Consider the following 9,469-nt stretch of genomic DNA (forward strand, 5'->3'; position numbering starts at 1 on the left):
ATGATAATTTCAATAGATGCAGAGAAAGCATTTGATAAAGTCCAGCACCCATTCATGATCAAAACTCTCAGCAAAGTGGGAATACAGGGAACATACCTCAACATGATAAAGGCCATCTATGACAAACCCACAGCCAACATCATATTCAATGGGCAAAAATTAAAAGCAATCACCTTAAGATCAGGAACAAGGCAGGGGTGCCCCCTTTCACCACTCTTATTCAACATAGTTCTGGAATTCCTAGCCACATCAATCAGACCAGAAAAAAAAAAAGGCATCCAAATTGGAAAAGAAGGAGTAAAACTATTATTATTTGTGTATGATATCATATTGTATATAGAGAACCCTAAAGTCTCAGTCAAAAAACTATTAGACCTGATAAATGAATTAGGCAAGGTGGCAGGTTATAAAATCAATACTCAGAAATAAGAGGCATTTTTGTACACTAATAATGAACTGTCAGAAAGAGAAATCAAGGAATCAATCCCCTTTACCATTGCAACCAAAAAAATAAAGTACCTACGAATAAATCTAACCAAGGAGATTAAAGACTTGTACTCAGAAAATTATAAAACATTGATAAAAGAAATCAGGGAAGATATGAATAAGTAGAAGCATATACCGTGCTCATGGTTAGGAAGAATAAACATCATTAAAATGTCTATATTACCCAAAGCAATTTATAAATTTAAAGCAATACCGATTAAAATACCAATGACTTACTTCAAAGATATAGAACACATACTCCAAAAATGTATATGGAACCAAAAGAGAACACGAATAGCCTCAACAATCTTGAAAAGGAAGACTAAAGCGGGAGGTATCACACTTCTGGATATCAAGTTATATTATAAGGCCATTGTACTCAAAACAGCATGGTACTGGCATAAGAACAGGCATATAGATCAATGGAACAGAACAGAGAACTCAGAAATAAACCCACAGCTCTATGGAAAACTGATATTTGACAAAGGAAGTAAGGAAGTACAATGGAGTAAAGACAGCCTCTTCAACAAATGGTGTTGGGAAAATTGGACAGCTACCTGCAAAAAAATGAAACTGGGCCACCAACTTACACCACTCACAAAAATAAACTCAAAATGGATAAAAGACTTAAATATAAGCCGTGAAACCATAAGCATCTTAGAAGAACATATAGGCAGTAAGCTCTCTGACATCTCTTGCAGCAATATATATATTTGCTTATTTGTCTCCACAGGCAAGTGAAATAAAAGACAGGATAAACAAATGGGACTTTATCAAACTAAAAAGCTTCTGCACAGCTAAAGACAATAAGAACAGAATAAAAAGACAAACTACACAATGAGAGAATATATTTGACATTGCGTCGGATAAGGGGTTAATAACCAAAATTTATAAAGAACTTGTAAAGCTTAATACCAGGAAGACAAACAATCCAATCCAAAAATGGGTAAAAGAAATGAACAGACACTTCTCCAAAGAGGACACTCAGATGTCCAATTGGTGTATGAATAAATGTTCAACATCATTAATGATTAGAGAAATGCAAATTAAAACCACAATGAGATATCTCCACACACCAGTCAGAATGGCGCTCATCAATAAAATAACACAGAGTAAGTGCTGGCGAGGATGTGGAGAAAAGGGAACCCTCCTGCACTGCTGGTGGGAATGCAGACTGGTGCAGCCACTGTGGAAAACAGTATGGAGATTCCTCAAGAAATTAAAAATCAAACTGCCTTTTGACCCAGCTATCCCACTGTTAGGAATATACCCCAAGAACACCATAGCACTGTTTGAAAAGAAGAAATGCATCCCCATGTTTATGGCAGCATTGTTCACAATAGCAAAGATCTGGAAACAGCCCAAGTGTCCATCAGTGGACGAGTGGATTAAAAAGCTTTGGTATATATATACTATGGAATACTACTCAGCCATAAGAAATGATGACATAGGATCTTTTACAACAACATGGATGGGCCTTGATAACATTATACTGAGCAAAAGAAGTAAATCAGAAAATACTAAGAACTATATGATTCCATATATAGGTGGGACATAAAGATGAGACTCAGAGACATGGAGAACAGTGTTGGGGTTATAGGGTGGGGGGAGGAGAGGGAGGGGGTTGGGAGAGGGGGAGGTGCACAAAGATCATGGCTTTTCCGCATTTGCCATATTCCCCCTTTAATCTATAGACAGACAGCAAATATTTACTTATGGTGTTTCCACTATAAAGACGGCTGTCTTAGGGACAAATGCTGATGAACCATTTCAGCAGTTCCTCCTTCTTCAAAGACTTATATGTCAACATAGAGCTCCATGTTTCATCGGACATACTCAAGCTCACTCTATGCTCCCTGTAGCTTCACCACAAAGGAATGCCTTTTTTTTCTCTCTCTCTCTCTCTCTTTTCTTTTCTTTCTTTTTTTTTTTTTTGGTTGTATTTTTTCTTTTATTTACTTATTTTTTGTATTTTTCTGAAGATGGAAATGGGGAGGCAGTCAGACAGACTCCTGCTTGCGCCTGACCAGGATCCGCCTGGCATGCCTACCGGGGGGGGGAATGCTCTGCCCATCTGGGGTGTTGCTCTGTGGCAAACAGAGCCATTCTAGCACCTGAGGCAGAGGCCATGGGGCCAACCTTAGTGCCTGGGGTAGCTTTGTTCCAGTGGAGATTTGGCTGTGGGAGAGGAAGAGAGAGACAGAGAGGGAGGAGAGGGGGAGGGTGGAGAAGTAGATGGGCGCTTCTTCTGTGTGCTTTGGCTGGGAATCGAACCCGGGAATCCTGCACACCAGGCCAATGCTCTACCCCTGAACCAACCGGCCAGGGCCTAGGAATGCCCTTGTTGATCAAGCTACCCAAAAGAAAATTATATGGAGCAAACATGACAGACTGAGCAACTCAGTCTCATACTATTCATCTCCAGAACGCTGCAGCCCAGTGTAAACAGTTTCAACTTTCTTGGGAAGCAGCATGGCAGATTGGGAAATCCTGTCCAAGGGGTCCTATACTGCTCCTTCATTTGCAGTTAACCCTCAAGGACCCCTACCAGGACAACTTTGGCAGATGGATGTTACTCATATACCTTCATTTGGCAAACAGTCGTATGTCCATATTACAGTGGATACGTATTCTGGATCTATAATAAATTTTGTCAGAACAGGAGAGGCTGCTAAGCATGCTATAGCTCATTATCTGTATGCATTGTTCTATTATTGGATTTCCTAAACTGGCTAAACTGAAAATGCTTCTCCATATGGAGCAAAAGCATTTACTGTATTTTTTCATGCTTACAATCTTTAAAGTTAAGATATTAGTAAAGTGTACTCAGCAAACATTTTAAGGTCAATTTAAAAAAAAATTCAAGAGGGGGTAGTCATATCCTGGAACTCCTATGGGTCTACCGTATCATGCTTTTTACTTAAAAAAATTTACATTTCTTTGGAATGCTGATGAACAGGAGACAGCAAATCTTTTGCGCCTGCGAACTACTACCTTCTTTATTATATGCAGCTAATAACACTGTTTTGTCTTTTTCCAAATAGCTCCAGATATATGGAACAGATTTATATAGGTGAATGGGGATCCTCAAACCCCTCAGCAAGATCTTCTGAGCATGGCTTTTAAGATACCTAGAGGCAGAAAAAGCCCAATAGAGATCAGGGGAACTACCAGCTTTTAGGATACATCCTTAAAGACTCCAACGCCCCAAAGAGGTCTCATAGGATGCCATCTGGGTCCTGCTTCAATAGTGGAAAGGAAGGTCATTGAGCTAAAGCCTGCCAGGCTTACATGCCTCAGCTGTGAGGAAACAGGGACACTGGAAGGTAGGCTTCCCCCTCGCTCCTCTAAGGGAGGGTTCAGTCTCTTCCAGCCCTACTCCAGCCACCTATGACCTAACCTTTCCCAGAAAACTGGGGTTAGCCACTGAAGGCTGAAGGTGCCCAGGGCCATCGGCCCCATCTACGACACTGTGGACAAGCCTAGGGTATTTCTTCCAAGAAGCACGTAAACTGATCTCATTTGCACAAAAGCCTCTTAACTATGTATTGCCTGAATAGTCAGGTTTTTTTACTTCCCTTAAAGATCTCTGTTGTGGGTTTTGAGAGTCCTATTTGTTGCTGCTTTGCTTAATATATAGTGTTTCCTTTATCCCTCCTACCTCAATGCCTCACTCACATTTCAGTTGGGACCTACTCCTAATTTAGAGCTCTCTTTCCCCCTTTTGCCAACTTCTATTATGAATCTACCTTTGCCACCCAGCTTACTGTATCCCAAGGCTCTCTTTACCATACCACAGTCACAGAGCTTCAGGGAAAAGCAACCTGGTCTCATCTCTCCAGGCAGAGGAGAACAGAAGCTCCATATCCACGCATGCTGCAAATGGCTTTTTCAGTCTACCTGAACCATTACCAGCTAGAAGCAGCAGTCATTGGGACTTGGACATGAGCTGCAAAGTATAGAATGGTGACAACAATTCCAGTGCCATGCGGTGTTTCCTGGATGTGGATTTTTCCTTGACTCCTGCTCCCTGTGACAGCTCCTAACAGACTGAATTGTGGTTGGGTTGCTTTTTTCAGGGATTTTGCATGGTGATGGGGCCAACTTTGACTCGGTGAACATGTTAAGGACACTGCTTTTTTATGGTTTCTTGCTGTATTGGCCAAGAGTTTGCTTAAATGCTTTTAATCACTGTAAAAAAAATAGAAGACTGGATAATGAAGATGGGATACATATACACCATTGTATATTATTCAGCTAGAAGAGATGATGACATTGGATCACTTACAGCAGAATGGTAGAATCTTGATAACATTATGTGGAGTGAAATAAGTGAATCAGATAAAAACAAGATCTGCAGGATTCCATACATTGGTGGGACATAAAAATCAGACTAAGAGACATGGACAGGAGTGGGGTGGTTACGGGGGGTGGCGAGAGGGAAGAGAGAGAGGGGGAAGGGGAGGGTGTGGGGTACAGGGAAAACTGGATAGAGGGTGACGGAGGACGATCTCTCTTTGGGTGATGGGTATGCAACAGAACTAAATGACAAGGTAACCTGGAGGGAGAAAAAGATGGCAGCAGAGTAGGCAGATGCACAGACGCCCAGCTTTCACCACCAAACTGGAATACAAATCAATTTAGGAAAAATCAGCATGAAAAACCAACTCTGAACTGCAAGAACAGCTCTCAAAAACCAAGGAGCAAAGAAGAAACCACAACAATCCTGGTAGGGAGCACCTGAACCTCCTCTGCTTACCGGAACGGAGAGGGGGGGTGAGGCTGAGAGCCCAGAGAGGATGTCACAGAGGGAAAAGAGCAGAAACTACTGCTCACAGCCACTTGCTGGCGACCAGGGAGCAAGGTACGTTGAAAAGACCAGCTCATCTCCCAAGTGGAAAAGACAGGGAGAGGGACAGACTGTGAGGGGCTAAGGAATGCAGGAAACGAACTAAAAAAGCTGACTCATTCGTGCTGGAAGCGGCCATAGCTGGGGGAGGGACTGAACCTTTCACAAAACAGAGCTGAAGTGCTTCCGGATCAGAGATCTCCGGACATCCATCCAGCTCCAATCAGTGCAACAAGACACAGCTGAAAACAAGAAGTGGGGAGGAGGGGCAGTAACTCAGGTCTCCATGGAGATCTGAGATACACCTCCCCCTACTGAAGCTGAGAAAACACCCTGACCCCAGTGAGATTAGCTGGCTAAAGCGGCCTTCAGAGTCTCAGGTTACACCCATCGCATTCCTGGATACAGTTTCAAGGAAGCCCCCTGCTGAGATCAGTAAACAAGACTATCACCTGTTAAGAAAACAAACAAATCAAGACTTCAAAGCTGCCCAAATCTGAAAGTGGATTACAGATAACAGCTGATACCAACCCAAGAAGACCTAGAAATAACACAACTGACAACTGGAGGCAGACAACACCAAGCCTAGACTCAACCAACTCTACAAATAAAAACCCAAAAAAGATGATAAGAAGACAAAGGAGTGCAATCCAAATGAAACCACAAGAGACACCTTCAAGAGATGAACTGAGTGGTGTGGAAATAATCAAACTTCCAGATGTGGAGTTCAAAATAATGATTGTAAGGATGCTTAGGGATCTTAGAACAACAATGGATGGTGTTGGTCAAATAAGTTTGTAAATAGGATATATATGTTTGCTCGCTTGTGACTTATATTGGGTGTGGGGGACAGGCTGTGAGCAGGCCAGGTCGTTGTAGCCTAAGGTTTGGTTTTGGGACTAAGCTTTTCCCCACACCCTTGACTGATTGTATGATCTGGGTGGTGCACTATCATGAGGAATCCAATTATGCCTTGGATAAGTGACTTTGTATCAGAGACTTCCTTGTTTGTATATTGGATTAAGGGATTTTGGTTTTCTACACTATAAAGTGGGACAGACCAGGAGCTTGGACACACAGTTCCTGCTATCACAATTGCAGGGGCTTCCCTGATCCCTTGCCCTTCATGGGAAGAGCTGGTTTTCTGCTTTTCCCTTGTCTTCTTTTGTGGTTTGCCTGTCTTGGTGGGACACCAATAAATAGGATGGCCCCCCATCCTCTGACTCTGCCATTTCTTTATCGTCTGCCCGAATCCAATGGGAACCTGCATGTGAATGGCCACGATGGCGGCTCCTGGCCTTACAGATGGTCATTATGAAAACCTAAATAAAGACATAACAAGTATAAAAAAGAATCAGTCGGAGATGACAATACAATATCAGAAATAAAGATAACCTGGAAATGTTTTCTTTGAATATATGTACCCTGATTTATTGGTGTCACCCCATTAAAATAAAAATTTATTTATTAAAAAATAAAAATAAATAAAAGCACGATTGCAGTCATTAACTACAAAAAAAAAGAAGTCAAGTTTACTTGCTGAGAATTTTCAGGATAAGGTTCATCCAATGTTTGAAAAAATTGTAGAGAAGTATGAGATAATTGTAGAGAAAGTAGAAGTGAGTTATCAATGAAATAGAAATGTAGAAGAGCAGAGGATCCATTTGAAACTGTTGATTCTCAATTTACATTAGAATTAATATATTGTCTAATGGGACATTTCCCAGTGGTTTTAGAACAATCAGTGCAGCTTTAGAGAAAACAGATGGTTGGGTTCATTCAGAGTAGGGATTTGGGCAGATGCATTCAATTAGAAAGTAAGGCAAAGGAGTTTAGTTTTGCAAGAGGTTTACTGAAATGAGGTGCCATAAAATTTGAACAGAAGAGGAGTGAAGGGACCACCAAAATAAATGGTCTCATTTTTGTTAAAGAACAAAAGTAAATAAGCAAGTTGAAAAGAGAGTAGGTAGCCAACTTTTTTATGAACAAGTTTATTAGTTTTATAGTTATTACACATGTTGACAAAGCCATGGTAAATAGAGGCAGAGATTGTCACTGAGGTTGAATGGTTTAAGTCAGGAGGAGACCTTTGGGTGGAACATGCCATTTGCAGAACATATCAGTCAACAGAGCAATGGCAGGTCTGAGATGTACAGGGATACAGAGAAGATCTGTAAGCCAAGAGATAAAATTGCAGACAAATAAGAGGAGGTTACAAAAAGTTATTTAACAACAAAAAAAAAAAAAAAAAGGAAGGAAAGAGTGTACAGCAGCTGAATACTATAACTTCCTAAGGGCCTTTCATTTCTCAAGAAGATAAAAAAGTAATCTTTGACAGAGGCATTGAGATGAGAAAAGGGGCAAAAATTACACACCTCACCCCAAGATCACTGAAGAAAATTAGAGAGAAAATGGAGTGTGTTGGGTAAAACCAGTTTCACTTAAGTCAAAGAGGTTGAGGAAGAACCTTAAGGAACCTTCTTCCTGAAGTTATGGCATTTATATAGGTCAAAGTTAGAGCAGTCTGATTGGAAAAGACTGAGTCAGGTCACCGAAGTATTAGAGTTTGGGAACTACAGTGCCGAAAAAGCTCTATGAATAAAGAGAAAATGACAGGATGAGGAAGATAACAGCTTATAGTTTGACTATAACTATAAGTTTTGACTGATAAAAACTGGAATGTGCACAGGATGGGTCTGGTCTCAATAGTTACTTTAAGAAGAATATCCTGCATACAGTAACTACATAAACATTTAAAAGCTCAGCTGATGGATCATCATAAAGTGGATTAAATAAGGTTATTTATGTAAAGGGAAACAAAATAAAAAAATAAATGAATGGAACTACATCAAACAAAGTTTTTGCAGAACAACAATAAAGCATCAACAACATGAAAATACAATCTCCTGAATGGGAGAACTATTCACCAATGATACATCAGATAAGGGGTTAATATCCAAAATCTAAAATAACTCATCCAACTTAACACCAAAAAAACCAAATGATGCAATTAAAACATGGGCAAAGGACCTGAAGAGACACTGTTTCAAAGAGGATATATAGATGGCCAATAGACATATGAAAAGATGCTCTATGTTACTAATCATGAAAAAAATGTGAATTAAAACTATAATGAAATGTCACCTCACACCTGTCAGAATGACCATCATCAATAAAACAACAAACAGCAAGAGTTGATGAGGATGTGGAGGAACTGTAGTGGACTGTTGGTGGGAATGCAGACTGGTGCAGCTACTGTAGAAATCAGTATGATGTAACCTCAGAAGAATGAAAACGGAACTGCCTTATGACCCAGTGATTTCATTTCAGGATATAAATCCAAAAAAAACCCAAAACACTGATTCAAAATAATATATGCATCCCTATGTTCATTGCAGCATTATTTATAATGGCCATTATTTAAAAGCAGCCCAAGTGCCCATCAATAGATCTATGGATAAAAATAATCTGTGGTACATTTACACAATGAAATACTACTCAGCTATAAAAAAAGAACATCTCACCTTATGAAATAGCATTGATGAACATAGAGGATATTACACTAAGTTATATAAGCCAGTCAGAGAAAGACAAATACCATATGATTTAACATATATATGGAATCTAAAAAACCATATAAATAAACAAACAAAACAGAAACAGACTCATAAATACCAAAAAGAGACTGATAGATGCCAGAGAGGAAGGATGTTGGGGGACTGAGTGAAAAAGGTGAAAGGATTGAGAAGGATAGATTGGTAGTTACAAAATAGTCATATAGGTGTAAAGTATAGCCTAAGAAATATAGTCAACAATATTGTAATAACTATGTATGTTGCCAGGTGGGTACTGGAAATATCAAAGGGAATGCTTTGTAAAGTATGATTGTCCAAACACTATGGTGTATACCTGAAACTAATACAAAATAATATTGAATGCAAAATGTAATTAAAAAAATAAAAATAATTTTAAAAAGATTATCTATGCAAAACACTTTATAAAATAGAAAATAATGTACAAGTGTACATTACTATTGAAATATCTGGGTAAACTTAATAAAACAATTTAGATATCAATTAAGATGTCTTTTTGTTTTCTGAAGCTATAAGCATTATTTTTACTGCCACTACAGTT

The sequence above is a fragment of the Saccopteryx bilineata genome, chromosome 2 (genome assembly GCF_036850765.1).
Source record: "Saccopteryx bilineata isolate mSacBil1 chromosome 2, mSacBil1_pri_phased_curated, whole genome shotgun sequence".
Taxonomy (NCBI): Eukaryota; Metazoa; Chordata; class Mammalia; order Chiroptera; family Emballonuridae; genus Saccopteryx; species Saccopteryx bilineata.